This window comes from Budorcas taxicolor, chromosome 8 (assembly GCF_023091745.1).
Source record: "Budorcas taxicolor isolate Tak-1 chromosome 8, Takin1.1, whole genome shotgun sequence".
Lineage (NCBI taxonomy): Eukaryota > Metazoa > Chordata > Mammalia > Artiodactyla > Bovidae > Budorcas > Budorcas taxicolor.
Window position 1 is genome coordinate 86,754,696 of NC_068917.1, and position 19,384 is coordinate 86,774,079.

Genomic DNA, 19,384 nt, shown 5'->3' on the forward strand with positions numbered 1-19,384 from the left:
CTCTTCCTTTCCAGCCAGTCCACACGTTGCTATCCAGTTTACATCTCTGCATAAAGGAGTGCACTCACAGCTTTCAGAGGGTGGAAATGGGGGTGGTTGGGTAGTCAGATTTGTATAGTACAGAGAGAAATTGTGCTGGCATCTCAAGGCAGCAGCCTGTCAGCAGGTTACCATTCCAGTCACCCTGGAATCCTGGCACCGGCACCTGGTTATGGTCAACTGGGCCTCATTTCCAACATCATTTTTTGGCACATCATTTCTGCTTCTTGGCTGCCTGCCTAACTTTGCTCCATTATGTTTCTTGACCACAGGTTTCTTTGTGGTTCCTGGCTCCTTAATGCTTGGTGCCCTGCCTTGTCTTGATTTCTAAAATTCTCATTCTTGAGCTCATTTAGCTTTTGGTCCTTATCAAAACCAAAGCTTGTCCCTAGTACCAGTTTATTCTTTAAGACTCTTCTGCATTGCAGCTCTGTCTTCTAGGTCCATAGCTGCCCCAGCCTTGTTTGACCTTGGTGGAGAAGTTAGTGATGGTGAAGAATTAAATGTCATTTGATGTCCCGTGTCTAGCCTTCTTTGAGGTTGCTGGAGTTTTTCCTTGGGCATTTATCAGTACACACTATGTACTAGGCACAAATGCGGAATCTGAAATAGAATGTATTTGGATGCTTTCAATAGACGTGTCTCTCCCTATGCACTTCTGCTGCGCTTCCTTGCTCAAAAAGCAAAAACACACCTTCTAACCCCCTACTCTCAGGTAAGTGTGGAATTATTGTAAAAGCGAATGCTAAAGTGGCAGGTGCACTAGAAAAAGTAAAAAATAAATGCTCAAGTTAGTAAATAGAACTAAACTGCAGGTGGTCAGCGCCAGCTGTGTACACTGTGACTCTAATGTTTTGGAAGAATCTCCAGATGTGTGGTTCACAGACTCTGAAAGTAAAATTCTTCACCATAAGTCTCTGTACTCCTCATAACCTTCAGTTTACTATTTAAGACCAATAGAAATAAAGACATCAATAAAATATATATATATACAAAAAAATGGTTGAAATAGAATATACAAACCTAATAAAAGGGATAGTGGGATTATGAGTTAAAAGTTATTTTGTTGTCTCTGGTGCATATTTTGTAAATTATTATTGTGCTTTTTAAATATTTTAAATATCAGTCTGCAACAAAATTGTCTTTGCTCTGGTTCTCCATATACTTTTGCTTTTTCTTACCACTTCTATAGCATTAGTCAGTACAGTTAAAGGTTTCCCATATACTACCCCCTCAAAAGTCAACCAACAATGCTTCAAAATAGTTTGGAGCTACAATTTTTGGTAGGACTAGCACTATTTACTCTGGTCCATGGGAGGCAGAAGAATTTTAATAAGGTTATTTTTGAGTTAATTGGTTGTTTGAGTTTCATTGGTTTTTGGTTTTTGTGGGGTTTGGGGGTAGAAACTTAGAGATAAATAGGTTGTAGTTTCCCTGTCTAAACCAGAAAAATCTAACATATAATAGCCTGGAAATATAGACCTAAGAAAACCAGAAATTTTTTTTTAAAAAATACATGTAACAAGAGGAATATGTTAGAGATCCAAAGTGGGAAGCCATACCACATCTTGGCCTTTCCCTGTAACCTGGCAACAGGCCAAGGACTTGCCTTCATTCCCGCAAACCCGATTTCCTGCTGCACTCATGTTGCCCTGTGACATAGAAGAGCCCTGGCGTGGGATGCAGGCTGGGATGAGGAAGAGAAAAGCAGTTGTGACAGACTTAGAGGGAAACTGATGTAAGGAGCAGAGCTGGATGGACACACAGAAGGGTGATGTACAGGTGAAGGAGAGGAAAGAAGCCAGGCATGAAGGGGAGTGGGGGGGCTTGTTTCTCTTTTATGTCTGTCCCAATGGGCTTTTGATCAGCCTACTTGTGGAGCCAGAAGGGGCATCAATCAGTTTCCTTTCCTCTCTTCTTATACTGACGCGCTACGTGAGCGCCTCCCTGCCTTGGGTGAGATGGCAACTCTGGCTTGCTAGATGAGGCAGTGGCTCCTCTGTGGTAGTTGGGAAGCTTTCCTTTGGCTGGCTGGTGGGGGCAGCCACCTGTTATGCCTTCCTGGACCCTTCCCATGTGAGTGAGAGAGGAGACATGTGGAAGCAGGAAATGTCATTTAGTTGAATGAGTCCCTCCCAGTGTTGAAGTTTCCTCCAGAACATTGTGGACCAGATGGCGTGTCCGCTCTCTGATTGCATGACTTCAGTGAGAGGACTCAGGGAGCACACCTCCTCAAGAGACATCCAGTTCCACTGTTGTCCATCTGTGGTTGATAGGAAGTTCTTTATAGAGACCAAAAGTATCTTCTGTCACAGTCTTCTCTCTGTGCTATTTCTGTCTCCTATTAGTCATATGAAATTAATCTGATCTTTTTGCATTCTCTTATCCTGGTTACTTGAAAAGAGAAGTCAGGAGAACCTTGATTCCATGCGGAATTTACCAGTTATTCCCTTCATTTGAAATGACAAAGCCTTGATAAAAACAAGTGATTATAGACCCTAAACCTCTCCCTATTCTAGTTAAGCACTTTTTATCAGTAGGAAAATACTGGAATGTCCAAGAGGGAACACTAAACAGTAGTGTTTTTCTATTCAGTGTGGAGTGTAGAGAATATTGTTTCTCATTTAAATGATGCGCCTTTTAGTTGTTTATCTTATTTTGAGATTTTGAGCTTATTAATATGGATCAAACTCTTACTTGTTTAGTTTTGGCAGTATTTAGGTTGTTATTTTTAAGACCTTTTAAAGTGTTTATGTCTTGTTCTCAAGGAAACTGAGTATTTCCCTGATTTAAACCAGTTTTGCCAGAGTTTCCTACTCATAGAAAGCTTTGAATTTTGGTTTCAGGTTTCTCTGAGTAGTATTTGAAATATTATTTCAATGCTACTGCTGTTATTACTAAGCCATGACATATTAGAGCCAGAAGAGGCCTTTGAGACTTTGCTACCGTGCCCTCTTTTAAAGTGGAAGAACCTGAAGCTGGCCTCCTCATTCCTGCATTGTCCACCCTTCTGCTTAGCCTCCTCTACATGGGTCTTACTCTCACAGTAACTTCCAGACAGTAACCAGACTCCCCTCAGAGAGAATGGGGCGAGAAGTTTGGCCAAGTTATTAGGATTGGAATTGTAGCTAAAAAGTGTCTTTCTGAATTTACATAAGCTCCTATTTTCTGCTTAAATGTTCCACAAACTTAGAATGGAAAATCTGTCTAAGTGAAATGGTATTTCCTCTCAGACACTATTATTAGGAAAATAAGTCACTGTGCTTTTAAATCCTATCCTTAAAGATCTGCTTGGCCGAAATGTTCCTATCAATAATAGTTTTCAGTATATAAATGTGATATACCCTTCTTTGTGTATTCACAAAAGGAATCCAGACTAAATTCAGCTGTAATCAAGGTACTTGTAAGTGAACAAGTTAAGTCAAACATCCAAACATGCATTTGGAAACTTACACACAGTACCTTTTGGTCACAGAAACAGATACTTTTAAAGCCTATGATTTCCTTAAAGAAATAATTAACTTTACCTCAAAAGTATAAATAGCAGCTGATTGAAAAACTTGCTGGCTGCTTTTCCCTTTATATGTTTTGTCCTTCTTCAGTTTTTCAATGCATCCAGCAACCTAGCTGCCTTTGAAAACAAAAAACTCCTACCTCTTCATTTTTCTAATTTTTTCCTATCCTTCGTTAAAACTTGTGCTTGTAAAGTTAATCTGTGCTGTCTCAAACCTCAGGTCAGATATCTGAATATTCTTTTTTCATGTAGTAGTTGTAACAGGAGACTGCATATCCCCTCTTCTTTCCACCAGTACCCTATTTTTCTAAATACTAAAAACATCAGAATGCTTTTATGTATGTGTGGGCTTTTTTTTTTTTTTTAAACAACTCAATTCTTAGTGGGATTTTTTAAGTCTTTATTTTTAAAGACATATAGACTCCCTCAGATTTCTTTGTAACTTAATCCTATACCATGTGGCTATTGTTTATGGTTGCCACACCTCCAAATAGATTGAACAAGAAAGAAAACTATGCTCTATTAGATTATGAGAGAGTAGGATATCAAATACATTGTTTAATCTTTTAAGAATTTACTTTGAGAGGGGATAAAGGAAATCTTTATTTTACATTCTGACTGGATTTTGTGAAGTCTCTAATCTTTCATATTGAATATAAAGCTTATTAAAGTTTGCTAATAAATATTCTTTCTTAGACTTATATGAATCTCCATTTTAACTGTCCAGTGCCATTTCATTACATAAGAATAAGGAAGACATTTATCAAGGAAAAACATGAATATTCAAATGTATAAGTAAAAACATTTGAATAACTCACATATTTTTTAAATGCCCTAGAAAATGACATAGTTTCACATTTTGGAAAAAAATTTTTTTACTATTTTCACTTAATGTATTTTTAATATCCCCAAGCTTTTTTATCATTAATGTTATTTTTTAAAAGAACATATTCATAAACTATTTGTTTAAATGATTTAAAAACTCAGCCATGTTAACTTTTATGATAAAGCATAATGACAGGTTATCATCTAGCTGTTTTAAGCAGTCACAGTTATGTTGAAAGTAAATCCATTATATATAAAACATAAAAGCTAGAGTAATATTACATATGTATCTAAGTGCTGTTTTTTAAGAAATTATACAGATAAACTTTATATAATTTACAGGCATTTATGTTAATAACATTAATGTCCTCTTAGTATTGACTGAAATAATTGTACACTAGTGCATGAAAAAAAGACATGAAAACATACCTTGTAAGAAGAGAGTAAGTCCTCTTGAAAGTAGAATTTTCCACCATGTACTACAAATCTATAACGTGAATGTCTTCAGCTACTATTTAAGAAGAAAATATCAGAAGGTATTACATTTAAAAGAAAAACACCCTTCTACAGAGCCTGGTGTGGCTGCACCCTGGGTGACACTGGAATAAGCTGCTTCCACAGATTAGCCCATGTTAGTACTGAGAAGCGAGATTAAAACTTGTTACTGCTCATGTGTTTTCCATCACTGTTTGTATCATAGCCAAGACTTCTAGCTAAACTCTAGACGTCTACTGGAAGATTCTGAAGAAAAAAAAAAAAGAGTCTAATAATTCATGGCAACTGGCCATTGAGAGTACAGTCAAAGTCATCCAAGAAATACCTGATTAAAAAAATACTTATGAAATTCTTAAATGAATGAATACTTATACATTACAGATTTAAAACTCACTCTATATAGACTGACAAAATATTTATCAATTTTAGAAAGAGGTACTGAAAGAGTACATTATTGAAATATAAACCCAATCTCCAGATATACCTAAGAAAGGAGCCATGCTGTTAATTTTCTTCTGATGACTGAAGCTATTACATCAAGAATATGTCTCAAGATTTTCTTTAAAAGCTTTTACTCCTGCCATAGGCATGTCAGTGGAACTGCAGACCAGGCCCTATATAATCCTTCTAGCCTTTATACTATGATACAAACATAGACTCAAGGATACAGGTGATAACCTCCTTGGACTTTCACTTTTCAAGAGAATATCACCTATGACCACATAGCGTTTAGGGAGGCTATGGGAGCAGGAAAGCAACATTCTCTGTTACCCTGAGAGAATGCCCAATTTACATCAGTTAAGAGACCATCCTTCAAGAGGACATTTTTCTAAGTCTGGTGAGAAAGACTCACCAGTACTAGGTAACACCAAACCAGCATCTTCATGATGTGCAGATTTGGGGACCAGCCTGTTTGCAAAGTGTGTTTCTAGTAGTTAGCAGAATTTCTTCTCTCCTCCCACAAAGAAAATCTGACTGTTGTTTGTTCCCAGTTCCCAGAGAAATGGCACATGTTGAAGCAAGCCATAGCAAGAGTACTGTGCCTCCATTGTACAGGGCAGCCAACCATCAGTTAAATAAAATATCCTTCTGTGGCCCTCACATCAAAGAGTTCCATATGCTGGACCTCCCTCTGCAGAATTTTAGGCCTGTCCTCGGTGCAGCACCTGAGGTTTGGCAGGCCTCCTGTTTGGTTATAATGCTCATGTCCATATTTATTCAGTTATATTTAGTTTAAAACATTTGTCTGTTACCTTGATGAATTGGGACATTGTAAAGGTTGAACTGGATTTTATTAACCTGAGTTCCATCAAAGCAGCAACCGTAAATGGGAAACTCCTTGGGCAGAAATCTGTGTCCTTCACAATGTTTTGTATTTTTAACTTTAACCGGAGGTAAAGTTTACATTCCAGAAAAATAAACATCATAATGATACAGCTCAATTAGTTTTCACAAACACCTAATCAAGAAATTCCAGCACTCCCAGACCCCCTTTCTGAATCACTCTCTCTTCAGACGAGGCCGCTGCCTGACTTCAAACACTGTAGTTCCCTGAACTTTCCATGTATATGGGTCATACATTGCGTTCTTTTTTGAGCCTGGATTTCTTCATCCAGCGTTATGTTTTAGAGATCCATCAAGGTCATTGTGGTTAGCAGTAGTTTGCTTGTTCTCATTATAAGCATACCTTCTTGTGCTTCACTTCATTGCATTTCATAGATCTAGTGTTTTGTTTGTGTTTTTTCATGAACTGAAGGTTTGAGCCAACCCTGTGTCAAGCGAAACTATTGGCCAGTAGTTTCCAATAGCATTTGCTCACTTCATGTCTCTGTCACATTTTGGTAGTTTTATCAATATTGCAAACTTTTCCATTGTTATTATATTTCTAATGGTGACCTATGGTCAGTGGTCTTTGCTGTTACTACACTTTACTGATGGCTCAGATGATGGTTACCATTTTTAGCAATAAAATCTTTTTAATTAGGTATATTCTTTTAAAGACATAATGATATTGTATGGTAACACTTGGCTGGGGCTGAGTGGCAGCTTCTCATTGCAATGAAACATGTGCTTCCCACCCTCTACCTTTGCCTCTGTGCACACAGTGCCCCTTTCCCATGTTACTCTTCCACCCTTTCCTCACCTCGCCTCTCCTCTCAGTCATGGCATCTGCCCTACCACCACCCTTCTAAGCTGGGTTCTGCCACCTTATCTAGAGAACTGGGCGGCACATCATGTGAGATTGTTTTTCTAAAGCTATGTTGTAGCCTCTTTTCTCTCCCCACTTGTGAGCCATGAGTTTGTCTTCCTCCAGCATGATGTTGTGATCTTTAGTCAGAGGCTTAGGCAAAGAAATAGGCCTTGAAGTATAATGCCAAAATGTGAGTGGTCTTTTTGGCTTATTCACCCTATTCTGCTGAGATTGTGACTACAGGTAGAGCCCAGGGCCCACAACCCCTCACCATAGTCTTGAAGCTGCCAATGGGAAGATTCACCTCACAACTACATAGACAGCCCAGCATGCACAGACACACCGTTTGGATATAAGCTGGAGTTTTTTCTCCACACCTTTGCACATTGTCATTCTAGACACGTCATTGTACTTCCTCTTCCCTAAAGAATTGTGAGGAGAATTTCTTCCATTCTTGGTTCCTATGAGGGTCCTCTGAAGGGGACCTATTTCTTTTCTACCTGTCTGTTTTTTACTGTTTGGGTTTTGCCTTATCTAAATTTGTATTGGTCTAAATATTGGAGAATTAGTGTTACTATTTATAGTCTTTAGGAATCGTGAATAATCTGCACATTATTATCTTGTAAACAAGATAAGTTTCAAAATTAGAAAAGCATTATTCACTTTACTTACATTTTATGAAAAGAAGCATTGGTTGCATGTATGTGTATATTCAGTTGCTTCAGTTATGTCCAACTCTTTGCAGCCCCATGAACCGCAGCACGCCACGCCTCCCTGTGTCCATCACCAACTCCTGGAGTTTACCCAAACTCATGTCCATTGAGTCGGTGATGCCATCAAATCATCTCATCCTCTGTCGTCCCCTTCTCCTCCTGCCTTCAGTCTTACCCAACATCAGGATCTTTTCAAATGACTCAGCTCTTTGCATCAGGTGGCCAAAATACTGGAGTTTCAGCTTAAACATCAGTCCTTTCAATGAACACCCAGGACTGATCTTCTTTAGGATGGATTGGTTGGATCTCCTTGCAGTCCAAGGGACTCTCAAGAGTCTTTTCCAACACCACAGTTCAAAAGCATCAATTCTTCAGCACTCAGCTTTCTTTATAGTCCAACTATCACGTCATACATGACTACTGGAAAAACCATAGCCTTAACTAGATGGACCTTTACATTAAGTATATTTTAATGGATTGTGTAACGGTCTCTTATAGGAAGGAAGAGACTTCACAAGGAAGACTTTGGTCATCCATTTATTCAAAGAATGGTGTTAAACGCAGTGAAAAAAGGCAAAGTGGGGTGGAGTATTGTCAGGGAAGCCCTGAGGAATGTGAGAGGATGTGCCTTGTAAATACCTACTTTAAGAATGTTCTAGACCATCAAATACTAAGATGTAAATAATGTATGTTATTTATGCATAACCAAGTTTGTATATAGCTCTATTCAGTTCAGTCAGTCAGTCATGTCCAGCTCTTTTCGACCCCATGGACTACAGCACACCAGGCTGCCCTGTCCATCACCAACTCCCAGAGCTTGCTGAGACATGAGTTTACCCAAACTCATGTCCATCGTGTTGGTGATGCCATCAAACCATCTCATCTTCTGTTGTCCCCTTCTCCTCCTGCCTTCAATCTTTCCCAGCATCAGGGTCTTCTCCAATGAGTCAGTTCTTCGCATCAGGGGGCCAAAACATTGGAGTTTCAGCTTCAGGATCGATCCTTCCAATGAATATTCAAGACTGATTCCTTGGACTGGTTGGATCTCCTTTCAGTCCAAGGGACTCTCAAGAGTCTTCTCCAGCACCACGGTTCAAAAGCATCAATTCTTCAGTGCTCCACCTTCTTTATGGTCCATACATGACTACTGGAGAAACCATAGCTTTGACTAGATGGACCTTTGTTGGCAAAGTAATGTCTCTGCTTTTTAATATGCTGTATAGATTGATCATAGCTTTTCTTCCAAGAAGCAAGCATCTTAATTTCATGGCTGCAGTCACCATCTGCAGTGATTTTGGAGCCCCCCAAAATAAAGTCTGTCACTCTTTTCATTGTTTCCCCATCTATTTGCCATGAAGTGATGGGACCAGATGCCATGATCTTAGTTTTCTGAATGTTGAGTTTTAAGCCAACTTTTTCACTCTCGTCTTTCACTTTCATCAAGAGGCTCTTTAGTTCTTCTTCGCTTTTTGCCATAAGGGTGGTGTAGCTGAGGTTATTGATATATCTCCTGGCAATCTTGATTCCAGCTTGTGTTTCATCCAGCCTGGCATGTCTCATGATGTACTCTGCATATAAGTTAAATAAGCAGGGTGACAATATACAGCCTTGACGTACCCCTTTCCCAGTTTGAAACCAGTGTGTTGTTCCATGTCCTGTTCTAACTGTTGCTTCTTGACCTGCATACAGATTTCTCAGGAGGCAAGTAAGGTGGTCTGGTATTCCCGTCTCTTTCAGAATTTTCCACAGTTTGTTGTGATCTACACAGTCAAAGGCTTTGGCATAGTCAATAAAGCAGAAGTAGATGTTTTTCTGGAACTCTCTTGCTTTTCCAGTGATCCAGCGGATGTTGGCAATTTGATCTGGTTCCTCTGTCTTTTCCAAATCCAGCTTGAACATCTGGAAGTTCATGGTTCACATACTGTTGAAATCTGGCTTGGAGAGTTTTGAGCGTTACTTTACTAGCGTGTGAGATCAGTACAGTTGTGCAGTAGTTTGAACATTCTTTGGCATTGCCTTTCTTTGGGATTGAAATGAAACCCGACCTTTTCCAGTCCTGTGGCCACTGCTGAGTTTTCCAAATTTGCTGCCATATTGAGTACGGCACTTTCACAGCATCATCTTTCAGGATTTGAAATAGCTCAACTGGAATTTCATCACCTCCACCTGCTTTGTTCATAGTGATACTTCCTAAGGCCCACTTGACTTCGCATTCCAGGATGTCTGGCTCTAGCTGGATGATCACACCATGGTGGTTATCTGGGTCATGAAGATCTCTTTTGTATAGTTCTTCTGTGTATTCTTGCCACCTCTTCTTAATATCTTCTGCTTCTGTTACATCCATTCCATTTCTGTATATAGTAGGTATTCCCAAAGACTTCTGAAAGATGTGAATTCATGGATTTGATATGACTTTATGGGCTGTTTTGAATGTTCAAGCATCTCTCATGGTGGACTAGGCTCTGTAGGTTATAATGAATTGACTTTATACAGTAGGTCCTGACCCATGGGCCGTTTCTAGCCCACAGCTGTGGTTTGTTTGGAGCACATGTTATTTTTAAAAAACAGGAAATTTACAAAGGCCAGATTTACCATATTTTAAAAGTTCAATTTGGAAAAGACCGCACTGAATTTCTGTGCCATTCCAGCAAATGGGTGAGCTCTCGGCGGTGGTCTTCTTCAGATGAGTTTCTGGTCCCTGGCTCTCACCTGCCGTTCTTCTATACCCAGTGCTGCTAAGGACTCACTTCTACAACCTGCAAGTTGAGCTACTGTTTAATGTTTTCCTCTAAAAAGGAATTGATGCCATAAGTAGTCATTTTAAATGAATTCAGTTGGATTTATAAAACTATGGGTATCAAATATTTTCAGATAATGACTCATAGGTCAGTTTGCTTTCACGAATGAGTATAAGTAATGGTTTTCTTTTAAATAAATTTTCTACCACTTTCCTCTGAGAAGACTGAATAACAGTGAGTGCATCTAACTTCCAATCTGTGTTGCTAAGGTCCACTTTTCATTAGAACGAGCAAGGCTTGTGAGAAAAATGTCAAGTAACAGATCAGGACCAGGGAATTTGTAAGGTATGCTTGAAACATCATATCAGCAGGCACGAAAGCTCACAGAGAGCACTGCGGACTTGTGAATAGAACATAGAAGCTTGGGTAAAGGCATAGTTTGAGTTCAGTTCAATTCAATTCAGTCGCTCAGTCATGTCTGACTCTTTGCGAACCTCATAGAATAAGGGTGGCAATGGATTATAACACATCAAATGCAAAATCCTTTTTATTGTAACAAGGAAAGAGGGTCAAAAGGGTCACAGATCCTTCTGTAGAGGCATGCCAACTAATGAGTACAGAAGGAACCATAGAATTAGAAAGTCACCACTGTGAAACTTATAATGTAGTCACTGATTTAGGCAAAGAACTTCAATTGGAGCTAAAAGCCAGTAAATGAAAAGTCATTGGATGGCATGATATTCACACAGACCTAAAGTCTTACTTTGTAGGATATTTCTTAATTACAAGGAGATGAAGATACCACCTTAACCAAATGTCTCAGCATCACCAACAACAGGCCAGCCCAACATTTTGTGCTTCCTGATGTGATACAAAAGGAAGTACATGATATCACCTATGTGGGATTCTTGCCAAAAATATTCTGCCTAAATCTAAGCAATGAGACAAATGTATATTAGGGGACATTCTACATGGTAGCTGGCTTGGAATCCCTTCAAAAAGTAAAGGAGTGAAACACATAGACTGACAGTTGCTACTCTAGATTACTAGAGACTAAAGGCAAGTGAATTCTGATTGGATCTTGAGCCATGAGATCTACACCACACACAGCAATGTGGACATTGTTGGGACAGTTGGGGAACTCTGAATATGGACAGGATGTTGATACTGAATCAATATTAAATGTCTGGGGTTTGAGAATGTGAGAGAATGTGATCATTGTTTCATGGTTATGTAAGAAAATGTCCTTGTTCTTAGGAGACTCATACTGAAGCACTGGGGCAACATGGTATATCTGCAACTTACGTTCAAATAGTCCAGCCCCTGTACCCCACAAATACATATATATGTATAGATATGAATGTGGAATGAGTGAAAAAGATAGAATGAAGATGACAAAATATTAATTGGTGAATATAGGTGAAAATGTATAGATGTTCATTGTATTCTTTCAACTTTTCTGTGACCATTAAAAATATTGCTAAATAAATGGGGAATAAATGCTAAATATTTGTGGGAAACAAGGGAATAAGTTACCTTAAATCAATTTTAACTCTGATTTATCCTTAACTGCAGTGAAATATTTACATGAAAAATTTAAGCTGATTAAGGTCTTATTCTACATTTAGGGTGGGTTTTATGAGTCTGTTGATACATGCGAAGTGTTTCTGTATTTTCTGCATAGAAGAGCCATCAGAATCAGAGCTTCAATCATACCTTCAAAGGGTAGGTCCATTCTTCAGATGGTTTAGAACTACTGACCTAGAATAGATTTACAATTTTCAGTGCATTCTTTATTCTGAGTATCACACAGTAGTTAATATCTCAGACAGTTCATATATAAATTTGGTAATTGTGAATGTAATTCTCAACTTATGTAAAGCAAATGAATTTTCAGCAGTTTCCAATTTATAAAAAGATTTTCTTGTATCTTACATTAAGTTGTTAGTTTAATGTAAGTTTATTTGATCACAGAGATTCTGTTACTTAGAAACACACCATGACATTCTAGTAACATGATGTATTCCTTTTCTTTTCCAAACTAATATGTGTTTAGTGCAATCACATGTTATTTTTAATACAGTCTACTTTCCCTTGTGTGGATTCACATTCTTCACATTTTGTGCAAAGGGAGAGACTCTAAGTTTTTTTTAATCCATTTTCTTGTAGAAAAGGAAACAATGTCAAAGAAGAAAGAATCATGCCATTTATTCTTTAGTTGTGTAATCACTAAGCTCTATTGACCTAATTAGAAATAGTCACCTCTTTGCCAATAACAGTGTGTGACAGACCAAATTTCAATGTGACTTATAGTTTCAACTCTTCCTGTTCAGAATGTTGAAGCAAAGACATGTGAGTAGTATGTTATAATATGCCAAAGTGTTGTTTAAGACATATAAGATGAAATGTACACTAACTCATAACTACACTATTTACGTAGATTGTAGTTCCTCTAAAAGTCTTTCACCAATGCTTCTGGGTCTGTTGCAGTAGGTTTAATCAGAGCTGATGTTCAGAAGAAAATTAAATACTTAAACACCCCAGAACCATCTGCCCAGAGCACGCTGCACCTGGCCAAGGCTTACACGCAGGCTCTTACTGTATCCCTGTAGACCAACTTGTGGATTATCACTATCGTAGAAACCCATCTGCAGGACAGATTTTTTGATCAAGTAGTCTTCTCGTTTGGCTATTTTAAATACAGTTTCTCTCTCTCTCTCTTTTTTTTTTTTTTTTTGGTTTTATGTTATTATAGTGAATCACACTTGTAAGTCAAAATTACTTTTCTTTCCTATAATCAGGATTTTTAAAAATCTGCTTCTAATCTACTCCCATATCTATGACAATAAATAGTTTAGATTCTTTGAGTTCTGGTTTTACACTGCATTTATAACATGTTCTAAGCTGGTTTCATTCTATTCTGTGCAATGGATGTGAGCATGCACTGACACAGCACAAAGGCCACCAAGCTCAAGAGAGCTGCTGACATGGCTGCAGCGTCCCACGTGAGTCCAGCCCTCTACAGAGAGCGTTATCTGACCCCTACTCTACTGTAACAGGCCCATTCCTTGCTCCAGTATATATCACAATCTAAGGAATCCTTTCCTTAAATTATTAATATCTACCATATTATGAGACTTGGCAGCCTTGAATAAGTCACTGAACTTTCCTACCTTCTGGTTTCCCAGCACCTATCCTTGAGGGAATGGAAAGTCATCTGACGTCCACCCTGTGCTCAGAACTGTTGTGGATGTCACCTTATTTAACCTTCGCAGACGTCTTGGTAGGCAGATATTCTCCTCAATTTCATGGGCAAGGAAACTGGAAATCAGAGTCTAAGTAACTTGACCATGTCCACAGCTAATAAGGATTCCAGTTTCAGACCCAAGATACCCATTCTTGTTTTTTCATTGCAAGAGATGAACTTCATTTTTCATAGACTTCTAGGGTTTAAGGCCCCCTGGAATCATCTGGTATAGGTTAGAATTGGCGAGAAACATCTATTTTCATACATGTGTGTGTGTGTGTTACTCGCTCAGTCGTGTGCAACTCTTTGCAACCCCAAAATGCTTTTAATGTTTTTGAATTTTAAGTTGAATTCATATTCAACTATGGACAAATGAATAATTCAGTCATTACCAATTTGTAAATACTTCTCCTATGAGGACACTTTCTGTTTTCTAAATAAGGGAAAGAGGTGAAATAGATATCATAGAGGGTTTACCCAGTCCTTTGAGGTTTCACTTAAACAGCAGAACTTGAGTATTTTATTCTTTTATGTCAGCATCTATGAACCTAGTAATTCATGTTGTTTAAATGATGGCTTTGGAAAACATTGTCAGTGTTGCTGTTATAGAGAACAATCAGTTGTCAAAGGATGACTTATTTTTTTATAAAATATACTCTGCCTTCTAATGTCCATATCAGAAAATATTAATAAGAGAAATTATTCCTTACTAATTATATGACTATATATAAATCTTTATCACTTTTCCTTTAAAAATCCTTAAATTTTGCACGTTTCTCTTTGTTTTGTTTAGGGATAGTATTAATGTCAGCTTTGGACAACTCATGAGCTGATCGTTTAGACTGAGGGATCAATAATTATATTAGTACCTACTCTATACACAGAATATAGGGATTCAAGAAATGAATTGTCTCTTATTTTGTTTTACAATCTTTTAGGAAAACATGGTATACCTTCTACCAATCTACTGTACAACATCCTACATTGCAAATAAATAATCAATGCAGACCTAACTCATAAAACCAGACCTGTCTGTCAGGAGGTTGGTGGAACAGATGCCAAGTACTGAAGCGAGGAGGCACTTGCTGAGGAGCTGGGCTTCTAGGCACCACTTGCCTTGTGCCTTGGAAGCTCCTTGCGGTCAGATCATATGGCTCAAGTCAGATGCAGCCATATAGTAAACTTATTCCCCTTGAAATTGAAAGTCGGTACCCATTAGGCTTCTGCTTCTGCCCTTCTCTTCATCCACCCCTCATTGTAACCTTTCCTTCGGATTCCCTTCCAGCTGAGTGCATTCCTGTCCTCCTGCCTAAATTCTATAGTGATACCTCCAAACTTCAGTATATTCTCACCCAAACTGTCTCTTTCTCTAAGTTTCTCAGCAGCATCACTGAGACTCAGAGCAGTTTTCCTTTTTATCTGCTTTTCTCTTCTTTGTATCCCTTGCCTGGTAGATCACTATCCCTTTTCTTTTTTTCTTTGTATCCCTTGCATGGTAGATCACTACTTCCCTTTTCTGTTTTCTTTTCTTCTCTTCCTTTTTACAATCAATCAGTTCATTTTTTAAATTTTATTTATTTTTATTTGGAGGATAATTGTTTTATAATTTTGAATTGGTTTCTGCCATATATCAACATAATCAGCAATAGGTATGCACATGTCCCCTCCCTTCTATCAGTTCATTTTATTTTTAATATATTCTCTATTGGACTTCCCGGTGGCTCAGTGGTAAAGAGTCTGCCTATGATGCAGGAGACACAGGTTGAATCCCTGGGTCAGGAAGATCCCCTGGAGGAGTGCAAGGCAAGACATTCCTGTATTCTTGTCTGGAGAATCCCATGGACAGAGGAGCCAGGCGGGCTACAGTCCATAGGGTCACAAAGAGTTGGACACGACTGAAGCAACTTACCATACACACATGCATATTCTCAGTTATTCATGGTTCATAATGTCCTTCTGAGATTGAGCCCCTCAGAAGATGACAAATATGGCAAGCTTGCCTTCAGACTTAACCTCCAGCAATGAGAATGTAGGTTTGTTTTTTTCTCTTTCTTTTTTTCAAAGTCTCTGTCATACGTATCCCTGTTTCTGCTTGTTCCTCCTGTCACCTATACTGAGTGGGTCCCTCTTATTCTGTTTCTAGATTATTAGAGTGGTGGCTCTTTTCCCTTCATTACTTTCATATACCTCTCTTCAGAGTTTTTTGGTGGTGTCCTATATTTCTCACTGCAGTTAAGCATGGTGTCCTCTTATGGGCCTTCCAGGCCACCCCAAGCCTCTTATTTCCTGTATGGTCTCTCCTCCACTGGTGAACCTCAACTATGCTTGGCTCGTGCCTCTTTGCTTCAGTCAGTTATTCCCTCCCCTTCAACTGATTCAAATTTCAAGCCCCAGTTTAAGCCTAGGGATCTTTTCTCCCCCAAACTCAGTGCTAGTTATTTCCTTTACCATATATACCACAGACTTCTTTATTACTCCTGATCTAAATTTGTCAACTCAGGGAAACCATTTTTGCCTATAGCACACTGTGGCACCAGTAAAAATTTGGGATTTTATTCTAATTTAGCTATATACCCATCATCTGTGGCTAAATTTCCACATACCAAATCTAAAATTATCTTGAAACAAGCATTATAGTTTATTAACACTTTCCAGTGAACTTAAAGGTTTTGACTACACAGTTTGAGCAGTTGCTGGAATAATCACATTCTTCTGAGTGAATGAGGTGATCATCCTTACTGCTGTTAGTGGTGTCAGTGTGGACTAGAGGCACATTTCAACTCGCGTTGTGGGTGGTGTTTTCCATGTTAATAGAAGAAGTCATCCCTAGGAATAGTTAATTTTAACCTCAAGCCCAACTCCTAAGGGATGTACGTAGAGTCAGTCACTTGACAGTGAAAGCCGAAGGAGACAGTGTTGTATCTTCTCAATCCTGTTGGCAGCACCTGCCAGATTTATGGGTGCACCTACCCACTCTCAAGTGTCCAGACTTTGCACTTTCAGGACTGCATTCAGCAGATGCATGTTAAGTCCAGGCTCAGTCACATACTCCCTGTTGTCCCCAAATGCCGCATATTCACCCTCAGGGTGCTGCCTGCTCCACAGGGAGTCACACAGTCTGGCAGAGACAAAGATGTGATCCCAATCTCGGCGTGCAGCAGCACTGCCATATTGTCCCCATCCTATAGAACATGCACTCACGCTAACTGCCTTTCAGGGTGTTTTAGGTCAGAGGTCAGCAGTCTTTGGTTGTGACAGAGGTGCTCAGGGCTGATCCCCACTATGGTGCTGGAGCTCCAAAGGAACAGATACAGCTACTAAGCTTCCTTGTCCTGGCATACCCAGAGGTTGGCTCTGTTCAGGCAGCTGTAATCCTGGTAACTAAGAAATGTTTCTTCAGGCCAAAGGTCTCCAGTGAAGTTCTCTGAAAGTATTGGAGGAGCTGAGGAGAGGATAAGGACCCAGGACTTTGGCTGAGTGTTCTTTATGACTTTTAGAACTTGATGTGCGATTTATATAGTACCTTGTCTATTGGTTTCAAGAAATAAGGGGAGCTAGGGAGGCAGACAGGAACAGTGTCAGCTAACCCTTTCTGATGGTAGCAGAGCTGTTTTGTCTGAAGGGAGTACACAAACTCTGTGTACTTCCTCTCTCAAGGACGCTTCCTCCTCAGGGCACCATGAACTCCTGATGAGCCATGCTTGAAAACCATTGATGTGTTCCAAGAATGCTGTTTTGTAATTGAATCAAGTGATCTCAGAAAAGTAAAATGACTGCATAATTACTGGAGACCAAGATGGGTACCCAGATGTCCTGATTCTTGGTGTAATTATTTCCTTATAATTCTAGGCCATAGGTTTCTTTAACCACATCATATCTTTAATGCTTTTTATGAAATACCTTAATCTACAATAAGCCAAATCTTAAAATTGAAAATATAGTTAGTATTTCGTGTACATGTGTGCAAAGACGACACACTATTAAATATTTTCAGACCATGACTGGGCCAGGATTTACTTAGTGTACATCTGTGTTAGTAATTACAGTATACTTCTGAAGCCAAACAGAACACCTCTTTGTTATACATTATATAAACATTATATATCATGAACAGTGTTTGCTATATGGACATTTATTTTTAAAAATGAAATTAAAGCTTCTATCCAGAGCATTATAAAATTTCAAAGCAAACAAGTTCAATGCTAGATATATTTTATATTTTAAATTATATAATCAGTAAAAATAAAAGCATCTTCCAACTTAAGAACAAAGCTTCCATCAGTCATTCTGATTTTTCACCTTTCTAGAGATTCTTCTCCCAACAGGGTATCTCTCAGTGCACAGTAGTGTCTCAGTGTGTGCCTGGGTCTAGTGTTACTCCAAGCCTTCTGGGGGGTTGCAGTGTCTTATTGCGACTTTTGCTATTTGCACACTCTAGAGACCCACAATCTGGGAATACCCCTAGGCCTAAGGCAGAGGGGCTTTGGGACCCCAACATACTTTATTACATCACCACCCTGTTGTACTGATTTCATCACACTTGACTTGTTAATTTGATTGTCTGTTTGATTTCCTGCTTATTGCCCCTAAAACACCACACATTCCCAGAGAGCAGAGACCTCATCTGATCTCTTCATCCCTTTCTCTCTAAAACAGCATCTGGGACACAGCTGATTAAAATCAGAATGACAAATTAATGCAAGAATGCTTCAGTATTCATCTCTGTTGTCTAGGATGCTAATTCTTTTTACTCACTTTATTTGGTTTTAGTCCCTCTGACAGTAATTTTTTCACTGTTTAAGTTGCTTTAAATCATTTACAATGATGCATATATATTCAAACAGCACAAGGGTTCTTGTTAAGTTAAACGAATACCCGTATCTTCTTGTTATTTGTCCCTTTCATTCAACTTGGCCAATTTAAATTAGTAATGCTTCTACATACCCAAACTGGTTCTAAATCTGAACTTTTTGTTCCATAGATTTTATTTCTCTTCTTAGACACCTGGCCTTTGATGCTTGATTCTAACAGTCTGTATCATATTCTTATTCTTGTTCATTTTGTGATCTCTAAAGCCTATATGTTAAGAAGGGGGGCTTAGAAATAACGTTATCTTAAATGGGATAAATCAAACTTCTACATCTTGAAAGCTCCCCAGGTAATAATCAACTTTAATTGAATATGCTGTTTACTGTCAATTTTATATGAAAGGTTGGCAATATTAAGTGTACTCACTATGCATATCACACTTCCCAAATACTTTTTATTCTTCTCTGGTTCTCGTAAAAGCCCTGTGAAGTGGGGCTGAAAGGCTCTGAGAAATGTGGGAGAACTATTAAAAGATTAAATAACTAAAGTTTGAAAAATTAGAGTAATCTGCCCAATGGGGCCAAGACTTGAAATTAATCTGGTGTTTTAATTAATTAAAAATACCTAATCTGGTGTTTGTCCAAGGTACAAAACTAGGGGTAACAAGAAAAATCAACATGGTTTCTATATGTGTCTTTTAAAAATTATTTTAGAAATAAAGATAAGATATTATTATATAATGAAAATTTTAATACATGATATGATTTTGTTAGGATCTACTACATAATGAATACTAATAGCTTTATGTTGTAT

General features: G+C 38.5%; 1 protein-coding gene across 1 annotated transcript in view; it reads left to right on the forward strand.

Moving 5' to 3' along the window:
* CENPP (centromere protein P) overlaps positions 1-19,384 on the forward strand; it is a 233,351-nt gene that overhangs the window by 139,242 nt on the left and 74,725 nt on the right. The gene's annotated exons all lie outside the window — the stretch shown is intronic.